The sequence below is a fragment of the Erpetoichthys calabaricus genome, chromosome 7 (assembly GCF_900747795.2).
Source record: "Erpetoichthys calabaricus chromosome 7, fErpCal1.3, whole genome shotgun sequence".
NCBI lineage: Eukaryota > Metazoa > Chordata > Cladistia > Polypteriformes > Polypteridae > Erpetoichthys > Erpetoichthys calabaricus.
This window is the reverse complement of record NC_041400.2, coordinates 30293535-30306090: the sequence shown is the minus strand read 5'-3', so window position 1 is coordinate 30306090 and position 12556 is coordinate 30293535.

Below are 12556 nucleotides of genomic sequence, written 5' to 3'. Positions count from 1 at the left end.
GCTCCTCCTCTTTGGGAGGTCACCACAGCAGATCCTTCGTCTCCATCTGTCCCTGTCTTTTACATCATTTCCTGCCACACCGACTGCCTTCATGTCCTCCTTCACCACATCCACAAACCTCCTCTTTGCCTTTTGCCTGGCAGTTCTATCCTCAACATTATTTTCTCTCCTCTGCACGTGCCCAAACCATCCCGATCAAACCTCTGTCACTTGGTCACCAAACTGTGTTGTCCCCCTAATATCCTCATTCCTAACCCCGTCTACCCTCGTTAGTCTGAGTGACGATTGCAGCATCTTCAACTCTGCCACTTCCAGCCCTGCCTTCTGTCTTTTCGTCAGTGTCACCGTCTCCAAACCATACAACATATAGTAGCTGGTCTCACCACCATTTTATAGACCTTCCCTTTCACTCTTTTGCACCCAGTCCACCCTGCCTGCACTCTCTTCTTCACCTCTCTGCTGTATTCTCCATTGCTTTGGACTGTTGAACCCAAGTATTTAAATTCGCCTTCCTTCACCACCTCTGCTCTTTGCAGGCGCACCCTTCCGCCCCTGTCTCTCATTCATTCACACGTTCTCCATCTCACTCCTACTGACTCTCATTCCCTTCTCTCCAGCACGTACCTCCACCTCTCCAGGTTCACCTTAACCTGCTGTCTACTCTCACGACAGATCACAAAGTTCTCTAACTGTGCATCTTGTGATGGCATTGTGTGTCTTGGACTGGAACCCACCATCTTGCTATTGCCATTGTAGACCCCAGTCATTGACCTCATTCCAGGCATTTCTTTGGGGATGTGAGAGGTAAGCTCAAAGAGAACCCCACTCAGGAAGTGCCTGGGCATAAGATCTGAACCCAGGATACTGGATCAGTGAGAGACTTTATTTATACAAGTAAAGGGAATATCTGTCCATTGTTTAATTGTTGAAGTACGGCCAGTTTACCTTGAAGGACAGAAAAACAAAAAACTCCAGGCAGCAGCATCTCTGGAGAGAATGAACTTCTGGGGGGTCCACAGTCAGTTATCAAAGTCGGACACCATCACAGTCCTGGAGACCCCAGCCAACTAGCTGCCTGCCATCTGCTGATCAGTCTGTAGTGGAGTCTGTGCTGGCTGTCCAATGTGATGACACAATCATTCCATCTGATGATTCCAGTGTTCCCAGTATCTGAGATGACGTTTCCATTGCAGCACTGAGTGGCAACATCAAGATAGTGAGAAGAGAAATGGACAAGAGGAGGCTTAGTAACAGTTTGTGCTTCTTATATTTCTGTACAAATGACTAACAATGCACAGCTTCCCTGCAGCTCTAGTCAGGGTGTGCCAGACTAAAGTTGTGAGTCTTCAGCATGGAGAACAAAGGGGCTTCTCTTATAAGTGAGTGGCCTGCCATCCCCTCCAGGTATGGTTCGTGTTCACAGCTTGTGCGTCAGGCAGTCTGGATAGCAGGCTTCACCGGATGAAGCCGACACAGATATATACGGGTGGGTGGATGTTTTACACTGAGCTGGACATCCACTTCTTCTTGGTGCTCATCTTTTTACTTTCTCATTGAACATTAAACTTTCATTGCTGCATTGAACTCCTGCACGTTGTCTCCAGTACTACCTGAAAAACAAACTGACTCACCGATGGAGCCCAAGTAAGTATTTAAAAATGGAGCTCAAAGTGATGACAGTTTTGCCTTTTGTGGCAATAAGAACAAAAACCGACAGCCCCCTTCGCAGCATTCACTTTGGCACGAACCACCCGTACAATCAGGTACAAGAGACAGAAATGGTAGGGCAAAGAAGACACGCACTGGTCCTGCCTGGTTCAGGGCACTGGACTCCTAAAATACCAGTTATTTAATGGCACTTTATTGGGTTGTGTGGCCCATCACAGAGCCACCACTTGACAAAGACCCATTTCGTTCTCAGTAGGGTTCTTTGCACATGAAGTTTGTTCTTTAGAAAGACTCCTAGTAGGAGGACAAACAGAAATCTTTAATGTATAGTCGACTACCTAGCAGGATACAACAGATCAAGAAAACCTGAACTTAGCCAGTGAGATTGTATGAAACAAGAGTCCTTCTCAAATTAGGAGCCCATTGGTACCTCACAAATCTGTAATCGTCGATTCTTGGAGCCTGTTATGGATCTCAATAAAAGATTCTTTCTGAGATGTTCCTGGGGGTGTTTTCACTACAGCGTCACTCGGAAGAACCACTGAGTCACCTTAGGCATTAGCTGGTGAGCTGAGAAACGGTCTCTGTGTCTCTGGAGGCCACCATCTGTGCCTTTCAGGTGATGGCACTGTGCTTGTGTTTTAATGTCAGGTTTGAAATTAATAAATAATAAGCATAATAAAGAACAAAAAAAACTGCACCATGATGCAATTTAACTACAGTATTACAACAAAGAGGAAATGTGTAGATCTGTGGAGTTTCTCATTGTGCCACTAGAGGGCAGCATTTACCCATATTAGTGTGCAGCTCCGCCAGCAGCAGCCCTTCGAATTTTAGATTCAATTATTTCATCGGCTGATCACTGGGGAGCAGCACAGAAGGCTTTGGACCAGCAGTCTGTGCGCAAATCTCTGCACTGTTTTCATTGTGTAAGAAATACTGTCCATAATGGGCAAGAAGGGGACAAACACAATAATCTCTAAAGCACCTAATCCAATTCAGGACTGTGGGGGCCAAAACCCACCCAACAGCACTGGGTGTAAAGATGGAAACAAAGCTGAATGGGATGCCAATCCACCACATAACTCACCCAAATCAGGCCAGTCTGGGGATGACAACGGGAGAACATGCAAACTCAACACAGACGGAGCCAGGGCACACAAATCAAACCTGAGCATCTGCCAGGGTAACAAATGGCACTTTATAATGGTAATGCAGAATTAATTGTGACTGATCAGTTGCAAGGTTTGTATTAATATATTTAGTATGCAATCACTGTGGTTTTTTAATTTATTTTTGAGAACATAAGAATGTTTGATTAGTGCTTATGATTAAGAATCCTGGCAGAAGATTTAAGCTCTAGAAGTGCTGAGCACCATCTTGGGCCTATGAAGGCGAAATCAGCCTAGGAAATGTCCGCTTGTAAAAAGCTATGGTGACCACAGTGCAGGGGATCTTGGGAAGAATTTAGGAATGGAAGGAAAAGGAATGAGTGCTAAAGTGTCTCTGTATGTCAAATGACATTGAAGAAGTTTAAGATAGATAGATAGATAGACAGATGTGAAAGGCACTATATAATAGATAGACAGACAGACAGACAGACAGACAGACAGACAGACAGACAGACAGATAGATAGATAGATAGATAGATAGATAGATAGATAGATAGATAGATAGATAGATAGATATGAAAGGCACTATAAAGTATCTATCTATCTCTATCTATCTATATAATAGATAGACAGACAGATAGATAGATAGATAGATAGATAGATATGAAAGGCACTATATAATAGACAGACAGACAGACAGACAGACAGACAGACAGACAGACAGACAGACAGATAGATAGATAGATAGATAGATAGATAGATAGATAGATAGATAGATAGATGGCCAGCAGTGTATTGAGGCCAATACCCCCACACCGCTAGGTGGAATCCTCCCTGTAACATGGAGGTGCCCCACATTCCCGCAGGGCATCATGGACATTGGAGTTTTCCTTCACAGCCCTGCTGGATACCATGGGGGCCGCTGCACGGAGGCACAAGGATTTATATTTTCATTATAGCTCGGAAGTACTACCTCATCACAAGGACGGAAGAAATGAAGTACTTCCGGGCTGAAGAAAAAGAAGAGTTTTTCATCTGACCCAGAAGTGCTAGGAAGTCACATGGACTGAGGGACAGAGGCATTTCCGGGTCAAGGACTTTAAAAGGACTATGGGAATCCCCAGCAGACTGAGCCGGAGTTGGGAAGAAGTGCGACAGAGCTGCTGGGTGGAGTGGAGGATTTGTTTATTGATTAGTGTTTGTGATTATTGATTTATTTGAGTATAGTGGAGGTGGAGGTGCTTTGTGCACATTATTATTGTAATAAATATAATTATTGGACTTTTACCTGGTGTCCGAACATGTTGTCTGAGGGTTCAAGGGGCAACAGCACCCCCTATCTGTCACAATAGATAGATAGATAGATAGATAGATAGATAGATAGATAGATAGATAGATAGATAGATAGATAGATAGATAGACAGGCAGCCACAGCCATTACCCGGTGGGGTTGCCAGCTGGATGGAAGGACAGGGGGAGAGAGGCCCTCCCTTGGGTCACTAGAGGTTGGAGTTCGGCACAGCCATGTTGGATTCCGTGGGGGCCGCCAGGGTTTGCTTGCAGAGCCCTACATTGGGCTTTCACCACACCTGGGAGTGATTCCAGGGTCGAGTACTGAGCCACCTGGAACACTCTCATGGCCTCCTTAAAAGGAGCCGCCTCACTCCATTCAGAAAGCCAGCGTCGGGAGGAAGAGGAATGAAGCTTGCCAAGAGGAGGAGTGGAGGCAGACAACAAGGAGAGAAGGAGGAGGAGGGCCTGTATTTGGTGCTGTTGAGGGCAGTGAGGAGATGCCCTTCTGGTGTGTAAATAAACGTGTGCTGTGTGAACTCGTGTTTCTGCCTGTCTGTGTCAGGGTTGGGGCAGCTGGAGCGCCCCTGGTTTCCACAATAGAAAGACAGATAGATATGAAAGGCACTATATGATAGTCCTCACAGAGTCAGCATAGCTTACAGTGCAGAGATGCCTGATAAAAGACGGGCTGGTGGTCACTGCTGTCGCTGGACGTGTCCTGTGTTCTCCCTGCCTTTATGTATTCACCTGGGATTTTTGTTGTGCTAAGTGAGTAATGGTGGAAATGAAAGCCCAAAGACGTTTATCAAGCATCCATCAGAGGTTTCTGTTCACATGAACAAGCAAACATTACTGGTGGGTCGTGCAATGCAGCTGAGGGTCTGCTCTTCGGGGAGGTCACTGGTGTCCCTGCTTTGCCCTTTCTTTATGTTTTGAGTCCGCCTCTTGCAGGTTGTGACAGCTCCGTTCACTCACTTAGACCTGAGCGCTGCCCCCCGACTAGACAGTCATGTGGTGGTGGCACTTGTCGCGGATTTTATTTTTGTTTTTCTGTACTTTCAAACTGAGTGGCCAGTTCTCTGAAGCTGAAGGGTCCATAAGTGGTTGCCATTTCCACAGCTAATCCTTCCTTTTTATGTCCCCTTGTCTGTGAAGCTGTGTGGTGGGGTGGTCTGTCACCGCAACGTCCATCTCATTTAACTCTGTCACGCTAGCATGTGTTTTAGTGCTGTGTCAGTAAAGTCGTGTATGTCCTCTGATTCTGTCTTATGTGATCAGTCAGCAAACAGATGAGTCTTGTCAGGGTGGTCCGTAACAGCACCCAACATGAAGTCAGAACTTGTGTCCCGTTGGTCTGTGTTTTAACTGCCAGTTCAACTTTGTGTACCACCAGGGTGCTTGAATAATTAAGGAGCTTTGATGTACCAGCAGTAAACAGTGCAGCAGTTGAACAAAGCACAGCGAACATCTTACATATCTGACCAACATGAAGCCCTCAGCCATGAATTAAGATATTTAAATTCATTTTAAAGTATAATATTCAGGAAGAAGCCCTCGATTAAAAACCAAAACCTTAAAACATGAGGAGCACAGTGGGACAGATGACAGGACACGCTTTGTTCAGTGGTCATTCATGTATGCCTCAGCCACATTGCCTGACCCGATAAGACCAGTCACCTGAGCACACGAAACACGTTAAACAAAACAAAACTAACAAAATTAAAGCTACAGATCTTAAATGGTTTTGGGTGTTTTTCTCACAACCCAATTTGCCTTTTTGGTGGTAGCCTTCCTTTCACTAAAGTCTCTGCACGTTCTTCAGGACAAGTAAGCCCGCGATTCTCTGGAGAATCGTAAATCCTAGAATGGCAATCAGTTTCTGTTCCGTCCGATATTTGGATGGATGACATATCATGGAGGGTGGGTGCGTCTGGGGAAATGTCATTTAATTAAATAAACATATCTGTACTAAGGCGGTTTTGTTTTGTGGAGACGTGATTCCGTTGCCTTTGCTGACACCGACTGCTGGCAGAGTGGAGCACAGCAAGTTTAGTTTACAGGTTGTGGTGTTCGTGTGCCAGCCACTTAGTCTGGGAAGCCGCTGGGTTTGAGTCTGTGACCGTTATGTAATCTGTATTACTGGCACAGTGGATTAGAGCAAGTGTAGTGTACAGGTTGTGTTGTGTGGGCGCCACCTACGGACTCTGGGAAGCCGCTGCGTTTGACTCTGGGGCGTGTGCCACGGTGCAGTACGTATGCGCCTTGGTGGGAAGCCGCTGCGTTTGACTCTGGGGCGCCACAGCCTGTGAGTTCTTTGCTTCTGGTGTTTGTGAAGCGAGTTGTAGGAGCCTCCGTTTATTGTTTTTATCCATGGGGTCTCGGAAGCCGCTGCGTTTGACTCTGGGGCGGGCGCCACGGTGCAGTACGCATGCGCCTCGGTGCGTCCGCCGTGCATAAATTAAACTGTGGTTTAGTAATATAGATGTCCTAAGTCTTCACTGAGTGCCGTCACAACTTCAGCGGTTAAGTACAAAGACAAACTTTACAAACTGCTGATCACATAATAAGTGCACATAAAGACGCAGGTTTGTTTAAACACACAGCAAAGCAAAGCAGCGCCAAACTGATTAACGTAAATGGAGCCGGCAGCAGTGTCCATTAAGGTTATTATTGCATTATGGCCAACGAGAGCTCCAGTCAGCAGCAAACCCCACCAGATATAACACACAAACTCAGACACGGGCCACGTCCACACTGCTGTGTCTTCATTTATAATGGCATTTTAAACCAACAACAATCTCCGTCCACATTAAAATGACCAAAAACGACTATGATGGAGTTGTTCGCCTACACTGGGCGTGTGCACATCACTGGAAAAATCTTTGAAATAACGTAACACTGATGGCCACGGGATTTACCGCAAAACTGCCGTGACCTTTACACAAGTATGCAGCATTCAGACTTTACAGAACGCAGTTTAGATGCATACGGGTGAGCAACACAACGAACGCCACGGAAAGCAGCTCCTCTGTGGCCGTCACGCTAAAATGTGTTGTGGTGACCAGTCGGAGAATGAGAGAGAGAGAGAGAGACACTGCATATGAGCAGGATCCAATCAGAGAAGGGCTACATAATAAGCACAAACCAATCAAAGCGTGGTTAGGGTCTGCACTTTAAAACTTGTCCTTTTCACTCATCCACACTGCAGTCCTGAGCTAGCATTTTCAGAAGTCCATGACTCTGGAGAGCATTTTCAAAAGTCTCCATTTTTAGGGTAGTTTGGGTGAAACATTAATGTGAGAGGTTAGTGTCTACATTTTTAGTTGTGTGTAAGTAGCCCACCTCCTCCTGGGCAGCAGAGTCTAATCTGAAGACAGAATTTTTATATCTGTCAACTGTAAGGTTCAACACAGCTTAAATGTCTTTAACTGGCCAAAAGAACAGCTTGGCAGCAGAGCAGAGACAGTGAAGGCATGAGTGGCGGTTCTTAATTATTGTGCAACATATAATAATTTAATAATAATAATAATTTTTTGCATTTATATAGCGCTTTTCTCACTACTCAAAGCGCTTAGCAATTGCAGGTTAAGGGCCTTGGTCAAGGGCCCAACAGAGCAGAGTCCCTTTAGGCATTTACGGGATTCGAACCGCAACCTTCCGATTGCCAGTGCAGATCCCTAGCCTCAGAGCCACCACTCCGCCTCTGTAACAAAGGCGCTATATAGGCACCCGACCCGACACAGATAGACACAGAGGCACGTAGCAAATACAACCAAACTTTATTATTTTCTTCACCCGTGGGCGCACGTCTTCCCCATGACCCACAGGCAATACACAGTCCACAAGCACTATTCCACAACACAACACAACCCTCTCTCCTTTATCACCACTCCTCCTCAGGCTTAGTCCTCCTCCTCCCGACTCTGGCTCCCTGAGTGGTGGTGGCTGGCCCTTCGTCCAGCCAGGCTGCTGACTCCATGCAGCTCCCCCTAGCGGCCATCTGAGCCCCCAACCAGACTGTGGAGGACTCCATCTCCCATGGAGCCATGCGACAGGTTGGGGGATCATCGTCCGCCAGGGAGGCTGCCACCAAGCATCCTGGGGGAGGTATTGAGCTGCCCATGGTTGCTCCTCCGGAACAGATGCAGAAGGGGCGTCCCTGCCGGGCATGGGACCCGGCTGTCTGCCACATTATATATATATATATATATATAAAGAGGGAGACAGAGAGAGAGAATATACAGCATATGTAAATAGATATACTGTGTGGATATTGTGATAGGTAGGGGGTGCCACAAAACCCCAAACCCAAACACACAAACACAGTCCCAGGTTCAAGTAATGCAGGATTTTATTATAAACACCTTGTACAAAGCCAAAAACAAGTTGCTTTTCTCCTCCTCTCCTCTCTCTACCACACTGCTCTTCCCCAGTTGAGTGTTGCCTCGCCTGAGTAAGGCAGTGCAGTCCTTTTTTATTGAGGTACTTCTGGTGCCAGGGCTTTGCCTGTTGTAAACATTTCTGGGTCATACGGAAGTCTCAAATGGTAGGGAATGTGACTCCCTGCAGCGCCCCCTTGCAGCACCCCCAGACCCCAGCAGGGCTGCATTACTGGACTACAATACCAATCATTCCCTGATGGTGTCTGAACAGGGCTGCTGCCATTTAGCAAAAGGTACTGCAAGAATTATTTATATATTACAGTTTATATGCAGTAAATATACATACAATAAATATTTGGACAGAGACAACTTTTTTCTAATTTTGGTTCTGTACATTACCACAATGAATTTTAAATGAAACAACTCAGATGCAGTTGAAGTACAGACTTTCAGCTTTAATTCAGTGGGGTGAACAAAACGATTGCATAAAAATGTGAGGCAACTAAAGAATTTTTTTAACACAATCCCTTCATTTCAGGGGCTCAAAAGTAATTAGACAAATTAAATAACTGGAAATAAAATGTTCATTTCTAATACTTGGTTGAAAACCCTTTGCTGGCAATGACAGCCTGAAGTCTTGAACTCATGGACATCACCAGAAGCTGGGTTTCCTCCTTTTTAATGCTTTGCCAGGTCTTTACTGCAGCGGCTTTCAGTTGCTGTTTGTTTGTGGGCCTTTCTGTCTGAAGTTTAGTCTTCAACAAGTGAAATGCATGCTCAATTGGGTTAAGATCAGGTGACTGACTTGGCCATTCAAGAATTTTCCACTTCTTTGCTTTAATAAACTCCTGGGTTGCTTTGGCTGTATGTTTTGGGTCATTGTCCATCTGTATCATGAATCAATTTGACTGCATTTAGCTGGATTTGAGCAGACAGTATGTCTCTGAACACCTCAGAATTCATTCGGCTGCTTCTGTCCTGTGTCACATCATCAATAAACACTAGTGTCCCAGCGCCACTGGCAGCCATGCACGCCCAAGCCATCACACTGCCTCCACTGTGTTTTACAGATGATGTGGTATGCTTTGGATAATGAGCTGTTCCACGCCTTCTTCATACTTTTTTCTTGCCATCATTCTGGTAGAGGTTGATCTTGGTTTCATCTGTCCAAAGAATGTTTTTCCAGAACTGTGCTGGCTTTTTTAGATGTTCTTTAGCAAAGACCAATCTAGCCTTTCTATTCTTGAGGCTTATGAATGGCTTGCACCTTGCAGTGCACTCTCTGTATTTACTTTCATGCAGCCTTCTCTTTATGGTAGACTTGGATATCGATACGCCTACCCCTGGAGAGTGTTGTTCACTTGGTTGGCTGTTGTGAAGGGGTTTCTCTTCACCATGGAAATGATTCTGCGATCATCCACCACTCTTGTCTTCCGTGGACGTCCAGGTCTTTTTGCGTTGCTCAGTTCACCAGTGCTTGCTTTCTTTCTCAGGATGTACCAAACTGTAGATTTTGCCACTCGTAATATTGTAGGAATTTCTCGGGTGGGTTTTTTCTGTTTTCGCAGCTTAAGGATGGCTTCTTTCACCTGCATGGTGAGCTCCTTTGACCGCATGTTGTCTGTTCACAGCAAAATCTTCCACATGCTAGCACCACACCTCAAACCAACTCCAGGCCTTTTATCTGCTTAATTGATAATGACATAACGACGGACTTGCCCACACCTGCCTATGAAATGGCCTTTGAGTCAATTGTCCAATTACTTTTGAGCCCCTGAAATGAAGGGATTGTGTTCAAAAAATGCTTTAGTTGCCTTACATTTTTATGCAATCGTTTTGTTCACCCCACTGAATTAAAGCTGAAAGTCTGCACTTCAACTGCATCTGAGTTGTTTCTTTAAAAATTCATTGTGGTAATGTACAGAACCAAAATTAGAAAAAAGTTGTCTCTGTCCAAATATTTATGGACCTAACTGTATACAGTATATATATATATATATTATATATATATATATATATATATATATATATATATATATATACACATACATATGCATATCCTTATGCAAATTTATTGAAACAAACTCTGAAAACAGCAAAAATCAGCTTCACATCAATACATGATATGACCTTCTTGACTTGCATCTGGATTGGATTTGGCATGAAGTCCACCAGTTCTGAACAGTCTTGGAGGATTCTGAACAAGGGTGTGTGTGTATATATATTTGTGTGAGTGTGTTAATAAAAATGTAAGCATTTTGAAAATTACACAGTAACTGCAATGAATTGAGGCTGATGCAATACAACATGTTTGCAATGGCTTATGGGTAGTTTGAAAACAGAACTCTGTCATTAGTCTGGTTGAAGGTAAGGTCAAATGAACATGGATGTTCGGCTGTGGAAGTGCACCAGTCTTAATCAATGACCCATAGTGAGATTTCTTTGGGCAGAGGGAATGAAACATGCTGAAATTCACTGAAGGACGTTGGCTCAGTACAGAAGTGACGACAGCATTTCTCAACAAAAAGTTTAGATAGATAGATAGATAGATAGATAGATAGATAGATAGATAGATAGATAGATAGATAGATAGATAGATAGATAGATAGATAGATAGATAGATAGATAGATAGATAGATAGATAGATAGATAGATAGATAGATAGATAGATAGATTTATGAATGGGTGGAAAGGTTTAAAGCAGGAAGAACCAGAGGAACTGATGAAGCTCGATTTGGCTGACCATCAACATCGAATGCCTTCATCAGAGAAGATTATGTTGCCCGCTGGTGCTGCATTTTTCAATTTCAGCTATGGATCCACACATGTCATAATGCATGATGACTTGGGGTACTGTAAAGTTTTCTCAAGATTTGTACCCAAACAGCTTACTGAACTATACAATCCAACATCCTTTGGTGAATTTTCACAGGTTGTTGATTTTCTAACAAAAGTTATAAGGTTTATTCCATTTTTTAAGACACCAACATAGGTTTTCTGCTTTATTTAAAAATAATTCAATTTACTTAGTTGCCTACGAATTCCACCACCTTCATTTTCAGGACCCACGGGGTCTATTACCAAGTTATGGAGAGCTGAGCAGGCAGCACACCTCCATCAAGAGTTGACTTCTGCACCCAGCCAGGACAATCTGACCAAAGTTACCACCAAAGTTACACTCATATCCTTAGGGTGCAGGGGAGATGGACATAACTGCACAAACCCACAGAGACACGAATACAGCGTGAAAACTCCACACCCACACTGAGAGGCCAGGATCAAAGTGAAGAATATGGGCAGGTCAATGCCACCATGTCTCAACTGGCTAAGATGGCTGCCTTTTGCACACTGACCCAAGTCTTTGTCCCATGCAGGACCCAGTGTGGACATGCTATGAAAGTAGCGCCGACTGAGTGTAGACAGAACCTGATTAGATACACATAGAAACATTCAAGTAGACATACTATGGGCTGAGCCAGTGGTCTGGATGAGGTCAAGCGGTCAACTGAGCATCTGTCAGCCTTTATGAAGGTGGCAGACGGCAGCACTGGCACTGACACTTACAGGAAGGCTCTGATGCCCACTGCAGTGGAAATGTCAGACAAGACACCTCTGATGTGCTTGAAAGGCTGAAAGAGAATTACAAAGGCATCTCAGTCTGTGGCTTTGGCAAGTTGGATTCCCCAAGCTGTCAGCCAATTTAATGAAGATTTCCATATTTTGCTCCTTGGAAAACTCAAACATGAAGTCAACAAAGAAAGCAGATTTACCTGAGTCAATACCATCTTCATAAATATGGAATTGATCTGAAACTAATTCTCTCCTGGCACGCGTGAAGAAGCCATTTTGATATCAGTTTACAAAGTCTGCTGAGAGGTGTACTCTCTATTGACGGATCTGTGTTAGCAGCAGAAGTGGTGCAATTCCAGTTAGTAAAGACTTACGCTATAGGGCCAAAAGTGTGTGGACACCCCTCCAAAGAACTCAGGTCAGGTGTTTCAGACAGGTGCATAGAATCAAACCAATAGCCATGCAGCCTCCATAGATAAACACCGACATTAGAGTGGGCCGTCATAACCACAGAGGAGGGCCAACTCCATA